The sequence below is a fragment of the Zea mays genome, chromosome 1 (assembly GCF_902167145.1).
Source record: "Zea mays cultivar B73 chromosome 1, Zm-B73-REFERENCE-NAM-5.0, whole genome shotgun sequence".
NCBI classification, from domain to species: domain Eukaryota; kingdom Viridiplantae; phylum Streptophyta; class Magnoliopsida; order Poales; family Poaceae; genus Zea; species Zea mays.
Genome location: NC_050096.1, coordinates 127,040,350 through 127,055,004, shown reverse-complemented (window position 1 = coordinate 127,055,004; position 14,655 = coordinate 127,040,350).

Genomic DNA, 14,655 nt, shown 5'->3' with positions numbered 1-14,655 from the left:
ACCCCGTACCCCTCCGCGTGTGGGTTTTGCTTAAGAGCTCCCTGGTTTTAGGAAATCAACCAGCCATCCTCTGTTTTAGCGCGCAGGCCCCTGGTTTGTTTTATATAGCCCCCCTGGACTTTTATTTAGTCACATATTTAGCCCTAATTTCATATTCCAAACTTTAAAACTTGTTTATTTCATATCTGTATCATATGAACTCCAAATTTAGTGGTTCAAATTGTAAAATGTTCACAAAATTATTCTCTGTCCAAATAAAATATGACCAACTGTAATCTGTATACTTTATTTTTTACACTTAGAATATATGATTAATGTATATGTTAATTAATTTATTTAATGAAATAAATAAAAGGAGAATCCTAGGAGATAAAGTATATTTAAGCTTTTGAGATTAGTGTTATGCATTACATGAATTCTTTTTTGGTTTAACCTTTAGGTCTTAATGACATAAATAGAATTAGGTATGTAATTATGGATAACACTTAAAAGATAATCAGAGTTCTAAATAAGAGTAGTTCATCTTATAATTTATTATTTTCTTGTTTCATTACTACTCAACCTTTTTGAGCTATGTTCCAAACACTTAGAGAGTAATCAATCCCCCCAATTAGGATTAGTCCATTTTATAACTTGGTCTCATTCCCCTGTACTTAATACTATACCTTTTTGAGTTGTGTGCTAATGTTTGTACATGTTTGATGTGATGTTCATTTTTACCTTCCAAATTTATTGAATGTATGCTCGCTTTATTTAGACAACGAGCAACTCTTGGTTCTTGAGTGTGTTGCCGAAGATCCCTCTGAGCAACAACCTAGTGAAGGCAAGTGTCCTCAGACCTATCATGTCCTACTCTACTTTATAATTCACTGTCCCACATTACATTATTGAAACCTAAGGATTGACTAGTCTGTATTTACCTTACCCTTGTTTACCTTTTTGGGTTAATCATGGTTACCTTATGCTATTGCTCTAACTTAATCAATGAACATGATGTGATTATTTATGATACGATGATGTTATCCCGATGAGGTTCTTGTGAATACTTTAGGGGGCTCAAGCAGTTTCCTGAGTACCTCTCCGTAAGGACCTGTTTGGGGAGTGAAAACCCGGGATAACAGTGCAACCATGAGGGTGGAATGGGACACACTTAGCTAATTAATTAGAGGAACCAGAGGAGTAGTTGGCTTCGCCATAGGGCCGTCAATGGGGTCCGAGCACAGTACTTGCTCTACCGAGGCTGGCTGAAGAGGTTCTTTGATTTGGTTTTTTTAGTCACCCTTCCTTTGGGGAGATGTAATGTGTTTATCATACTGGAGAAACCTAATGGGCGACTATGACCTCTAGGAAATCTTTGTAAAGGCTACGTAGTGAGACCCTGATAGGCCACCTTGGTAGTGATCAATGGGGAGGCTAGAACCCTGGGCAGAATGGGAATCACGGCTTGTGGGTAAAGTGTGCGACCTCTGCAGAGTGTTAGAAACTGGTATATCAGCCTTGCTCATGGTCATGAGCAGCCTTGGGATCCTCTTTGATTAGAAGAACTTTGGTTACTTTTATGATGATGATTAGCAATGATGATTATAACTCTGATCTCTGGTATTTCCTCTTGGAGGGAGTGCCTCTGGGTAATAACCGGGTTATTACTAAAATTTGGCTATACTTATAATAATAAAACTTGACCAACTAAAAGCAACTGCTTAACCTTAACTCCACATACAGCTAGTCCACTTTAGCCAAACAGTACATTTGCTGAGTATGTTGATGTGTACTCACCCTTGCTTTACAAACCACCCCACCCTAGGTTGTCCCCATTGTACTCAGTGCTCAGGAGGTGAAGCTGGCAACATGGAGGACTTTGAGGAGTTCCAGGACTACGACGAGTTCTAGTTTACTTTAGTGGCAAACCCCCAGTTAGCTGCCTATGTAGGCTTACATTCTACGTTTCGTTACTCCGCACTTTGATTTAATGTTAAACACTATGGATATGTATTAGACTCTATGGATGTCTCAGACATCTTGATGTAACTAAGTACCTTTCCGTTATTTAATTCGAGCATGGTGTGATGATGTCCAATTATGTAATCGCTGTGTACGTGAGTTCTGATCCTAGCACGTACATGGTTCGCATTCGGTTTACTTTCCAAAATTGGGTGTGACATAAGTGGTATCAGAGCCTTGCTGACTGTAGGACCGCTAACCTAGACTAGAATGGTCGCCCTAAGGACTATAGACCCCTACACTTACCTTGACCTTAGTGTCTTTTCAAAAGTTGGTTATCTTGACCAACTCTATGTTATTTACTTATCTCAAAAGTTTTGTCTCACTTTTCTTTCTGTTTACTTTCTGGTCTCATAGTTCTACTCTTACTCTTATGCTTACGATGTCTTTTGTAGATGGCCCGTATCAGGTGCACCGCACGTAAGTCTGTAATTCCCTTTTTGCCTTCTCGTCTGGCGGAGCGTCCACTGTGTCACACGGTGTTAGGTCAGTCCAGTCACCTGGAGAGACTGCATCGTGCCTGCACGAGGAGCAGGAGCGCCGATGCCAGGAGTAGGAGCAGGAGCAGCAGGACTCTTCCCCCTCGCCTCAGCGGGAGGTGGAGTCTGAGAGGCTGCCTTCCCCTGCACCTTAGCTAGAGATGCCCCCTGCACCACCTCAGGGCATCCCGGCTGCTAGAGGAGACCCTGACGGAGACGGAGACGACCACGACGCCGGTGGCAGTTCGAGCAACGACACGGAGCGCTCGGAGGAGCCAGAGCCGGAGGGATGGATCGCTAGACCCATCACTCGTGACGCTGCTCACGGGTGTCACTTCCACGACGCTCTCGATACCTTGTTGCGTCGGGCCTTCGACCGACACACTTGGTCTATCGAGTACCGTTATGTAGTCTACCAGCGTCGTCGTGGGTTATACCCAGACCAGTGGGAGGCTACTTGCTTGGTGCGCTGTCCGGACGATGATCTTCGGGGTGCAGAGGCCTTCTCAGAGCACTATTCTATTACTGAGAGGGATACTGCTGAGGCAGCCATGCAGGATGCAGCATGACGGGCACTTTCTCAGTATTGCTTGTTGTTCAGCGGGGTAGCTGATGGCCTTGACCTAAAGTACCCTCGTCGTTCGACCATCAGTGCTGGAGGTGTGATTGTCTCGCCAGTAGGTGAGGGCAATCCTAGGCTGAGCATCATGGTCAACCTGGCCGCCGTGCTCAACACAGAGTTGGACCACGCCCTTGATGAGTTGGGCAAGGTTCGGGCGGAGGTTGCAGAATTGCTTGCTGAATATGCGGCACACCACTATCTTGATGGTGGTTCTCCCACCCCTGTCGGGATTCAGCACCCTTACCGTTCACCGCCCCGTGGTCGCTTCGACTATGGTACCCCAGACTACAGGACCCAGATAGATTTAGATCCATAGATCGATGGAGTCGGAGTCTATAATAATGCTTAATTCAGTGTCTTAGTCTAGTCAGTCTTAGTTAGAGTTGGTTTGCTTATCTTATGTTGGATGCTTGTCATGATGAACATGTAATGAAGTTGGATCTTTGTAATGATTGTCACCAAGGTGTGGGTATCCCCTACAACTTGGTGTAGTTATTAATAAAGTCAGTTATTTATTTGGGTAATTCATTTATTTCCACTTTCCTCTTTATGTGAGAAGTTGTCAGTGAAGATGACCAATTGTTCAGTACTATGAAGATTCCCGTATATCTTTTCTTATGCTGAAAGACTGCATAGTCAGGTCTGATATGTGTGTGATTTCTACAGATGTCTGAGAACAGGCGCAGAGGTGTGAGGTGTGCTCAGCCAGAACAGTAGGCACCCCAAGAGGTGGCAGCTTCACAGCAGCATTTGCCACCGCCACCCCCGATGACCATTGAGCAGATGTTCATGATGATAACTCAGGCAATTCAGGCAATTGGCCAGACCTTAGCAGCGATGCAGCAAGTGCAGTAGCAGCCACCCCCACCTTAGCCTCTAGTGCAAGTTCAGATGCCACAAGTGCCCAGAGATAAGCGGGCAGAGTTCATGAGGGGCCATCCCCCTGTTTTTGCCCACTCTGTTGATCCCATGGACGCGGAAGATTGGTTGTGTACCGTGGAGCGTGAGTTGCACACTACTCAGTGCAACGATCATGAGAAGGTGTTGTATGGTCCCCGATAGCTGAGGGGAGCAGCACAGTCTTGGTGGGAGTTTACCTCGCCACCCATGCCAACCCTGAAGCCATTACTTGGGAAGAATTCAGGGACAACTTCCGTCGCTACCATGTGCCCGAAGGACTGATGATAGTGAGGAAGGAGGAGTTTCTCGCCCTGAAGCAAGGTCCCCTGTCCGTCAGTGAGTACAGGGATAAGTTTCTGCAGCTGTCACGTTATGCCCCAGAAGATGTCAACACGGATGCTAAGAGGCAGTACCGCTTTCTGAGAGGATTGGTTGATCCCCTCCACTATCAGCTCATGAACCACACTTTCCCCACCTTCTAGCATTTGATAGACAGAGCAATCATGACTGAAAGGAATTGTCGGGAGATGGAGGATAGGAAGCGTAAGATTGGTGAACCTCAGGCAGGGAATAGCAGTCGTCCCCGCTACTCAGGCAACTCACCCCAGCAATTCAAGCAAGGTCACCAGCATCAGCGTCAGCACCAGCACCAGTACTAGAGGCAGTTTCCTCAGCTGCAGCAGCAGCAATACCGTCAGAGCACCCAGTCTAGAGTAAATCAGTACCAGCGTTAGAACAACTAGGCAGCTCGTCTTCTTGCTCCAGCAACCAATCAGAATGGCCATGCAGCCCTAGCACAAGTAGGAGGTCGTGCATGCTTCTACTGTGGAGAGCAAAATCACTGGGCGAAGAACTGTCCAAAGAAAGTAGCCCAACAACCGCCAGCAGTCAATGTCCCAGCAAGACAAGGAGCACCACAACAGGCACCAGGAGTCCGTGGTCAGGCCTACAATCGTGGAAAGGTGAACCACCTGGAGGCCGAAGCAATCTAGGATGCTTTGGACGTGGCAGTAGGTATGTTTCCAGTCAAATCCTACCCAGCAAAAGTACTATTCGATACTGGTGCTACACATTCTTTTGTTTCTGCATCTTGGGTAGAATCACATAACATCCCCATAGAACCAATGATCCCGCCTTTAAGAGTTAATTCAGTTGGGGGAAAAGTTCAGTCCGATTGGATTTGTCCGAATCTAAGGATTGAAATAAGGGGGATAGACTTCCCCGCTAGCCTAGTAGTTATGGGAACTCAAGGGTTAGATGTCATCCTAGGGATGAATTGGCTACACAGAAATCAAGCCACTGTTAGTTGTGACAAGAGGACAACCAAGTTGGTGTCCCCATCCAGAAAGGAAGTGGTAACCAAGCTGTACTTACCTGAACTAGAAGAAGGAGCCTGTCACCACTTATCAGTAGATGACAAGGAGTCCAATCCGATTGAGACAATTAGGATTGTGTCAGAATTCCTTGATGTATTCCCTGAGGAGTTACCAGGACTGCCACCTGAAAGGAAAGTTGAATTTGCCATAGAGCTTATCCCAGGCACCGCCCCTATTTCCAAGAGAGCTTATCGAGTGTCCAGACCAGAGTTGGTAGAACTCAAGAAGCAAATTGATGAGTTGTTAGAGAAAGGCTACATCAGGCCAAGTACCTCCCCTTGGGCAGCCCCAATATTATTTGTGGAGAAGAAGGATGGCACGAAGAGGATGCGCATTGATTACAGAGCTTTGAATGAAGTCACCGTCAAGAACAAGTACCCTCTGCCTCGAATTGAAGACTTATTTGATCAGTTGAGAGGAGCCAGTGTGTTCTCAAAGATAGATCTGAGGCCAGGTTACCATCAGCTTAGAATCCGACCCGCAGATATACTGAAGACAACATTCATCACCAAGTATGGACTATATGAGTTCATGGTTATGTCATTTGGCTTGACAAATGCACCAACTTATTTCATGTATCTGATGAATAGTGTGTTCATGGATTACCTCGACAAGTTCATAGTGGTGTTCGTTGATGATATTCTTGTATATTCCCAGAATGAGAAAGAGCATGAGGAACATTTGAGGAAAGTACTTCAGAGGCCACGAGATTGCCAGTTGTATGCCAAGCTTAGCAAGTGCGAGTTCTAGATCAGCGAAGTTCTATTCTTGGGTCATATTATAAACCGAGATGGACTAGCTGTGGATCCAAAGAAGGTAGCGGCGGTTCTGGACTGGAAAGCACCAAAAGATGTCCGAGGAATCAAGGGTTTCATTGGAATGGCTGGTTATTATCGGTGTTTCATTGAAGGTTTCTCCAAGATTGCCAGGCCAGTGACAGCCTTACTAGCAAAGAAGGTTGAGTTCAAGTGGACCCCAGCGTGCCAAGAATCATTTGAAATGTTGAAGCAGAAGTTGACAACAACACCAGTATTGGTTTTGCCAGATGTTCACAAGCCATTCTCAGTATATTGTGATGCTTCGTACACCGGACTGGGATGTGTGTTAATGCAGGAAGGGAAAGTAGAGGCATACTCGTCCCGACAATTGAAAGTTCATGAGAAGAATTACCCCACTCATGATCTAGAGTTAGCAACAGTGGTTCATGCATTGAAGACCTGGAGACATTATCTTTATGGGCAGAATTTTGATATCTACACGGACCATAAGAGCCTCAAGTACATATTCACTGAGTCGGAGTTAAACATGAGGCAGCGAAGATGGCTAGAATTGATCAAAGACTATGAGTTGGAGATTCATTATCACCTAGGCAAAGCAAATGTGGTAGCAGATGCTCTTAGCAGGAAGAGTCAAGTCAATATGTTGGCCGCTCGCTCGATGCCGTTCGAGCTAGCGAAGGAATTCGACAGGCTGAGTCTCAGATTTCTGAACAACACTCAAGGAGTGACAATTGAGCTGGAACCCACCCTAGAGCAAGACATCAGGAAAGGTCAGAAGGATGATGAGAAGATCAACGAGATCTGACAGCTAATCATCGGTGGGAAAGGTCTAGATTTCCGTTAGGATGCAGAAGGAGTGGTATGGTTCAAGGATAGGCTGTGTGTTCTCGACATCACCTCGATTCGAGAATTGATTCTCAAGGAAGTTCATGAGACAGTGTATTCTATACACCCTAGTAGCGAGAAAATGTACCAAGACTTGAAGAAGAGATTCTAGTGGTATGCTATGAAAAGAGAGATAACAGAGTATGTGGCTAGAAGCGATAGTTGTTAGAGGATCAAGGCAGAACATCAGAGACCCGTAGGTTTGTTGCAGCCGTTGCAGATTCCTCAGTGGAAATGGGATGAGATTGGGATGGACTTTATAGTTGGTTTGCCCCGCACTCGAGCTAGTTATGACTCCATCTGGGTAGTAGTGGACCGTTTGACAAAGGTGGCCCATTTTATACCAGTCAAGACCACCTATAACAGTACAGTGTTGGCAGAGTTATACATGTCATGGATTGTATGCTTGCATGGTATTCCAAAGAAGATAATATCGGATAGAGGCACCCAGTTGACCTCTCATTTTTGGCAGCAGCTACATGAAGCTTTGGGTACTCACTTGAAGTTCAGTTTAGCTTATCACCCGCAGACAGGTGGCCAGACTAAGAGAACCAACCAGATTCTTGAGGATATGCTGAGAGCTTGTGCTTTACAAGACAAGTTAGGATGGGATAAGAGGCTACCGTATGCCGAATTCTCCTACAACAACAGCTATCAGGCCAGACTGAAGATGTCACCATTCGAAGCACTTTATGGGAGAAATTGCAGAACTCCATTACATTGGGATCAACTCGGCGAAAGACAGGTGTTCGGTCCGGAGATTTTGCTTGAAGCTAAAGAGAATATCAAGATGGTCCGGGAAAATCTGAAGGCAGCGCAGTCCAGACAGTGAAGCTATACTGACACCAGAAGAAGGGAACTCAGTTTTGAAGTGGGATACTATATCTACTTGAAAGTGTCACCCATCAGAGGAACCAAAAGGTTTGGAGTCAAAGGCAAGCTAGCCCCTCGCTATATCGGTCCGTATCAGATTCAAGCAAGACGTGGAGAAGTGGCTTATCAACTCAGCTTACCAAGGAATCTATCCGCAGTGCATGATGTGTTTCACGTGTCTCAATTGAAGAAATGCTTGCGAATACCAGAAGAGCAGTTGCCAATGGAAGACCTTGAAGTTCAAGAGGATCTTACATACATTGAGAAGCCAACACAGATTCTGGAGACAACAGATCGGGTCACTCGGAGGAACACCATCAAAATGTGCAAAGTCAAATGGGGCCATCACTCAGAAGAAGAAGCAAGCTGGGAAAGAGAAGATGACCTGAGAGCCAAGTACCCTGAACTCTTTGCTAGCCAACCCTGAATCTCGAGGGCGAGATTCTTTTAAGGTGGATAGGTCTGTAACACCCTGAATTTGGGGGTATAAAATTTCTTTCTTATGATCATCCAAATTTAGGTGTTACTCTTCTCTATCTCACTCTAGTTTCACTCTCTCTAGTTTTCTCCCTCTCTTTTTCTTTTAATTAGAGTTAGTTGTATTAGTGAAGGATTATTTATTTTATTTTGCCTAAAACCTATGAGTCATGGAATGTTGCATCATATTGAGCCTAAATATTCTTTGAATTGTTGCATATATTTGATTTGGTTTGAATTTGAAATTTGATTTGAGTTTGAATTGAAAACCTAGAGAAAATAAATAGAAAAGCAATTAGAAAATCCCTGGAAAAAGGAAAACCAATTTCAGCCCAAGTCGGCCCACTTAGCCCAGCCCTCGCACCCGCGCCTGAGCGCCCCCTGTGCCTGACATGAGGGCCCCGCCTGTCGGTGCCAACCAGCGTGCCCTCTCTCCCCCTCTCTCTCTCGCTGCCCCGTGGGCCAAGCTTGTCGGCGCCGTCCTCTCGCACGCGCACCCGCTTCTCTCTCTGTCCCGCCGTCCCCACCTGTCAGCTCGTCCGCAACCTCCCACCCACGATCTCCCCGCCGTGGACGCGCCCACGTCCGCACGTTCTCCGGCCATGTCCGCGCCCCCTCGCCCCTTTTGAGCCTCGCGCCCTGCTCGCCCACCTCTCCTCTCTCATTTGCGCCCTTTTCCCAACCCTCTCGCCCTCTCTCTCGCTCTGCCCACGCATGCAGGGAGCTCCGCCACCGCCCACCGTCGACCGCTGCCTGTTCCGTGGCCGCCGTTGCGCCCATGCCCCATCCAGTGCCATGTTGAGCTTCGCCTTTTTGTCAGCTGCTCGAAACACCCTTCGGTGTGCCCTTTTCCTCCCTATTGTGTCCAGTCCACGCTCACCAGAGTTCCTTCTGTGCAGTTGGAGCTCCGCCACCGTCGCCCCGTCGAGCCCTTGCGCCTCCGCCGTTGCTTTGCGACGCCAGCGCTTCTGCTCGAGGTGAGCAACCTACCTGTGCCCTTAATTTGGACATTGCTGCCCTGTTTAGCACGTGATTGTTCGCCGGAGTTGCCCCGCACCGCCATTAGCCCGCCTCGCTGTGTGCAGCGCCCTCTGATGCTCCCGCACTGGCGTGATGCCCATGTTTGAACCCACCAGATCGCCCTGATTTCGCCCAGGCCAGTCCCCAAGCTCCGAGAGCCCCATCGTGGCCAGCCCCCTCGTATCTGGCGAGTTCTCGTCGCGGGACCGAGCGGCGCCACCGCGCCCATGCCTGCCCCTAGCCGTTAGGTCCCGGTCGTTCGTCCGAGATTGGACAGTTTAGAGCTACCCGAGCGGATCTAATCCCAGCCCTCGGATCTAGATCTGACCGCCTCCCTCTCTACCCCCTACCCCGTGTCTCCGCCTCTGGGCCCGGCTGGTCAGCTTGCCCTGATCTGCTGACGCCCTAGCCCCGCTTGTCAGCCGCGTCCGTGCGCCCACGCGATCTAAGCTGGGCTGCTGATCTCTGATCTGATGACCGAGGTTACCCCGTACCCGTCCGTGTGTGAGTTTTGCTTAAGAGCCCTGGTTTTAGGAAATCAACCCTTTGTCCTATGTTTTAGCGCGCAGGCCCCTGGTTTGTTTTAATTAGCCCCCTGGACTTTTATTTATCACAGATTTAGCCCTAATTTCATATTCCAAACTTTAAAATTTGTTTATTTCATATCTTTTTCATATGAACTCCAAACTTAGTGGTTCAAATTGTAAAATGTTCACAAAATTATTCTCTATTCATATAAAATATGACCAACTGTAATCTGTATACTTTATTTTTTACACTTAGAATATAGGATTAATGTATGTGTTAATTTAATTATTTAATGAAATAAATAAAAGGAGAATCCTAGGAGAAGTATATTTAAGCTTGTGAGATTAGTGTTATGCATTACATGAATTCATTTTTGGTTTAACCTTTAGGTCTTAATGACATAAATAGAATTAGATATGTAATTATGGATAACAATTAAAGGATAATCAGAGTTCTAAATAAGAGTAGTTCATCTTATAATTTAATCTTTTCTTGTTTAATTACTACTCAACCTTTTTGAGCTATGTTCCAAACACTTAGAGAGTAATCAGTCCCCCCAATTAGGATTAGTTCATTTTATAACTTGGTCTCATTCCTCTATACTTAATACTATACCTTTTTGAGTTGTGTGCCAATGTTTGTACATGTTTGATGTGATGTTCATTTTTACCTTCCAAATGTATTGAATGTATGCTCGCTTTATTTAGACAACGAGCAGCTCTTGGTTCCTAAGTGTGTTGCCAAAGATCCCTCTTAGCAACAACCTGGTGAAGGCAAGTGTCCTCAGACCTATCATGTCCTACTCAACTTTATAATTCACTGTCCCGCATTACATTATTGAAACTTAAGGATTGACTAGTCTGTATTTACCTTACCCTTGTTTACCTTTTTGGGTTAATCATGGTTAGCTTATGATATTGCCCTAACTTAATCAATGAACATGATGTGATTATTTATGATACGATGATGTTATCCCGATGAGGTTCTTGTGAATACTTTAGGGGGCTCAGGCTGTTTCCTGAGTACCTCTCCATAAGGACCTGTTTGGGGGAGTGACAAACCCGGGATAACAGTGCAACCATGAGGGTGGAATGGGACGCCCTTAGCTGATTAATTAGAGGAACCAGAGGAGTACTTGGCTTCACCGTAGGGCCATCAGTGGGGTCCGGGCACAGTACTTGCTCTGCTGAGGCTGGTTGCAGACGTTCTTTGATTTGGTTTTGTTAGTCACCCTTCCTTTGGGGAATGTACTGTCTTTATCAATCTGGAGAAACCTAATGGGTGACTATGACCTCTGGGAAATCTTTGTAAAGGCTTCGTAGTGAGACACTGCTAGGTCACCTTGGTAGTGATCAATGGGGAGGCTAGAACCCCGGGCAGATGGGAATCACGGCTTGTGGGTAAAGTGTGCGACCTCTGCAGAGTGTTAGAAACTGGTATATCAGCCTTGCTCATGGTCATGAGCAGCCTTGGGATCCTCTTTGATTAGAAGAACTTTGGTTACTTTTATGATGATGATTAGCAATGATGATTATAACTCTGATCTCTGGTATTTCCTCTTGGAGGGAGTGCCTCTGGGTAATAACTGGGTTATTACTAAAATTTGGCTATACTTATAATAATAAAACTTGACTAACTAAAAGCAACTTGGAGGAGGTGAAGCTGGCAACATGGAGGACTTTGAGGAGTTCCAGGACTACGACGAGTTCTAGTTTACTTTAGTGGCAAACCCCAGTCAACTGCCTATGTAGGCTTACATTCTACGTTTCGTTACTCCGCACTTTGATTTAATGTTAAACACTATGGATATGTATTAGACTCTGTGGATGTCTCAGAGATCTTGATGTAACTAAGTACCTTTCCATTATTTAATTCGAGCATTGTGTGATGATGTCCAATTATGTAATCGCTGTGTACGTCAGTTCTGATCCTGGCACGTACATGGTTCACATTCGGTTTACCTTCGAAAACCGGGTGTGACACCGCCCTGTCGTCGTACCCACTTGCGGCGACGTGGCTGCGTGGTCGTCGCCGTGGCTGCCGCCGTTCACTCGGTCGCGCCACGCCTTTGGCTGTTTTACCATGTCGTCTTGAGCCATGGAATTTAACCAGTGTTATCTATAAGCCTTTGTCCAGTGAATGCCACGGTAGGTCGCCACGGTGACTCATCCCCTCTCCTCGGCCGCCAGCTTTTCTCCTCAAATTTGGAGCCACAGTTCGTGGACACTATAAATTGAGCATTCAACATGCTCCGTTAGGTTGTTACACGCCTAGTGCATCGCTCTTCGCCTCCGATCATCCACAGTAGCGCCTCAATTTGGGATTTCCCCCAATTCAGTTCTCTACGCCGCCGTGAGTCACCGCGCCGTGGACCGCCGTCTCCAGGTTCGCTCTCATCCTCCTCACCCTCGTTTTAGAACCCATGCACGCTAGGAATGCTTGTTGGCTCAACCAATTGAGCTAGACTGCGCTTCATCACTGGGAACGCCTTGGTTTGTCTTCGGTATTCGCTGTCGTCGTGGGCAGACGAACTTCGGGCCGGATTCATGCGATTGATGGAGGGATTAGGGTCGCCAGGGGTAGGATTAGGTGTCGACCGAGTTAGGGCATCGGTCGTTGCGCATCGCGGCTGGTACAAGCTCGCCGGATGGCGCGCTCACCGCCGTTCACCGGCGGGGACCTAGGTCTGTGAAGAAGCAGAAGTACGGGGGCTTAAGTGTGAACGTCAGTGAGACAGATGAATAGTGCGTAGGGATTCTTAACCAGTTATTCGAATAGCCAGGGTCCTCTGTGCAAAGTCGCCAGCGCGGGCGCGTGCGCGAGCGCGTTTCTCCTGTTGATGGGCCGATTTGGGATGGTTTCAGCCCAACACTATTCCTTCTTTTCCCTTTTCTTTTTACTGCCAAACTTGGAGATTTATAGAAAATTCTAGAAAAATGATAAAATCATGGGACCAATTTTACTAGATTCCTAAATTCTTCTAGTATTTAATAAAAATAGTTCCAATATTTTTAGTCCCAACCATGAATTATTTAGCATTTAAGGATGCCTAAACCTAGTCTTTTAGAATTTTAGAATTAAATTAGTAGCTCCAAAAATAGTAAAACTTTTTGGGTAAACTTAATATGATAATTAAAACGTTTGGGTAAAGTTTGGAATGCTTTGGACATTGTTTGATCCCAAACCCAAGAAACTAGCCTTCTAGAGTTCAAATACTTAACCCTAATACAACACTAAACTAGGAAACTCTAGTAGCTGGTGGGCACCGTGAAGGAAAGTTATATTCAAGATACAACTTAGTGTGTTTCTATTATGACTACATATTCATAGCATCACATGAGCATTCATGAATGTGTATTGTTATGTATAGAAAAAGAAGAAGAAGTGATAGTCGAAGAAGAAACTGCCCACAAGCTGAAATTCTATCGGTCGAGAACAGTTTCTACTTTGATATTTGTGGAACAGATCTTGTGTCACACCCTATTTTTTTGGGGTAAACCGAATGCGAACCATGTACGTGCCAGGATCAGAACTCACGTACATAGCGATTACATAAATGACTCATCATAGCACAATGCCTCGAATAACAATAAAGAGTAATATTAAAGACTAGAGTCATTTACATAATATAAATCAAAGTACACAGAATCGAAACGTAGCCAACGTAAATAAACCCACCACAGGCAGCTGACTGGGGGAGGTCGCTAGCCTAATCCTTGAACTCATCGAAGTCCTGGAACTCCTGGAGATCCGCCTCGACGCCTTCTTCTTTACCTGAGCATAGATTGCACCAAAGGCAACCTGGTGTTTTGTGAAAGCAAGGGTGAGTACACATCAACGTACTCAACAAATGTCCTGTTTGGCTAAGGTGGACTAGCTTTATGTGGGGTTAAGCTCAAGCAGTTGCTTTTAGTTGGTCAGGTATTTATTATTAGTGGAAGCCAAATTTTAGTAATAGCCAACCCGTGAACCATTTCCTCATCGAGGAAACATCATTATCATCATCATAACCAAAACCATAAATAGAACCATTGTATCTTAGATCATCTGTATCTCTAATCATAGAGGATCCCAAGGCTGCTCATAACCATGAGCACGACTGATATATGATTTTCTAACCCTCTGCAGAAGTTGCACACTTTACCCACAAGTCGTGATTCTCGTTCTGCCCGGAGATCATGACTCTCCATTGATCACTACCAAGGTGATTGTTGGGGACTTGTTCTCAAATGCTATGAATTAAGAACAAGGCAACACAAAATGTTAATAATTAGAGACCTTCGTCCTTCGAAGCATTATCTCCTTCAGGATATAATGATCTTTAGATGAAGGTCATGAAGGACGTACCTTCATCATTTCAACATTTAATAATGAGAGCAGAAGCATATAAGACACGGAAAACAACATGAATAATCATATGACATTATCAATATCACATTCTTATATTATTAAGGATCAACACAAGCAATAATGAATTACATTTATACCGTTAGCTTGACAGAAGGCAAAAGTCCAGACGTGACGTGCGAATGAATACCAGTCAGCGTGAACAGTATGGTGTTACTGTTCATCTATTTATAGACATAGGACGCAGCCTGTGTAGAATTATAATCATGCCCCTGACATTTACTATTGAGTTAGGGAGAATCTACTGAGGATTAAACAGCCTTTTCCCCTTTAAGTCGGTTCCATTCTCCACCGCTGAGTCGAAGCTC